The following is a 1,433-nucleotide window of genomic DNA, read 5'->3' as shown; positions in this document are numbered from 1 at the left end:
ATTTTCTAGCTTAATGAATTATTGTCCCTTATTACACATAACCTTAAGACATGTTACAAATGTCAAGCATGAGACATTAAATGTTTTCCCTTCCAAGTTTAGTGAGATTGTAATTTTGATAGGTTTTCGAAATTGGCGAGCTTACTATCGCCTTTATTCAATATATAGACGAGATTATCACGGAAGATATAGACGAGATTAATTATCACAGAAGCCTTCTTGGAGATAACCTTATTATCTTATTAACAAATGATTGACAATTGAATTATATATTGACGAGATTACTATATATAGCCTACTAGGATACTTTTGTAGAGAAGAGTTTATGTAAGTGTGTTCAACCCAACCCAAATACATCATGCAAGGATAAGAACTTGTGTACTTAATTTCTCAAACATGGGGTTTAGATTTTGGTATGAGTTCTTTATAATTTACAATTTCCTCTAACACTTTTGGAGAAATATGAAAGAAAATAGCAGAAAATATAATCTTCTTAATTTGTATAACCTAAATATATGCTCAAGTTTCAAACTACATTATTTCTTATATTGGTCCCCTCTGCTAAAGCTGAGATTGAACGAGAACATATCAATAGATTGATCTAGTTATGTATGGGAGCCTTCCTTTGTGCTGGAGTGTAATCCATTGTTATTAAGTCTTCATGTCCTCTCACTTTTGTTCCCTTTGGTGTGATAAATTTATCCACGCTTTTTGTACTTTTATCCTTTTCATTATTGAGATTCTCCAATACCCGCAAGTTTCTTCCTGAAAGTGAAAATCCGACATGTCAATCAAACGGGGCAAGAAAAATGATTTTCATGCTGATTCTATAAGAAATTAAGAGTTCATTGTTTGTTTACCCGAAACACATGGAGCTATGAAGCAAAGCGATAAAAGAGCGACCAAAAGAAGGCGTCTCCAGCTCAGAATTGCAGCCATTTTGAATTGAAGAATGAGAAGGTGTATTGAGAGTTTGATTTCCTTTAATTGGGTAGCTTTTTCTTCTTTGGATTACACTAATGTTATATAGAAAGAAAAAAAAAACAGGTGATTTATAAAGAGTTGGAGAACCTGCAATCAAGGTGATGTTATGGTGTAGGCTAATACAAGAACATTGGTATGGCCCTTCATGATGGGGCATACCTACAAAGTCAACATCATATGTTTGGTTATGTTTTTTAGGTAATTAATTTTCTAGCTCTTTCTTTTCTTTTTTTAAGAATATATTTCAATTATTAATAGGATGTAAGGATGCCTATTTACTGAATATTTATGGGATTTATTACTCAGATTCATTTTTTTACCATCACCTTTTAAGAAATCATTTGTGACTATGTTTAATGGATACAATATCATCAAAGCACATCATTTGTCTTTATTCTTTGGTCCTATTGGTCTGAACAAATTAAGGATTTTCATCGATAAGTTGGCAT

The 1,433-nt window shown here is 32.1% G+C and overlaps 1 long non-coding RNA gene across 1 annotated transcript; it reads right to left on the bottom strand.

Annotated features, from left to right (window-relative positions):
- Positions 1 to 473: 473 nt before the first annotated feature.
- On the bottom strand, positions 474 to 1,002 carry LOC124922701. The gene is made up of 2 exons (XR_007097856.1): positions 861 to 1,002; positions 474 to 765 (listed from the first exon to the last, which is right to left on the bottom strand). It is a non-coding gene; the product is annotated as an uncharacterized LOC124922701 (long non-coding RNA).
- Between the last annotated feature and the right edge of the window lie 431 nt (positions 1,003 to 1,433).

The sequence above is a fragment of the Impatiens glandulifera genome, chromosome 1, assembly GCF_907164915.1.
Source record: "Impatiens glandulifera chromosome 1, dImpGla2.1, whole genome shotgun sequence".
NCBI classification, from domain to species: Eukaryota; Viridiplantae; Streptophyta; class Magnoliopsida; order Ericales; family Balsaminaceae; genus Impatiens; species Impatiens glandulifera.
The sequence above is the reverse complement of the archived record's forward strand: the minus strand, read 5'-3'. Positions and strand labels throughout refer to the sequence as shown.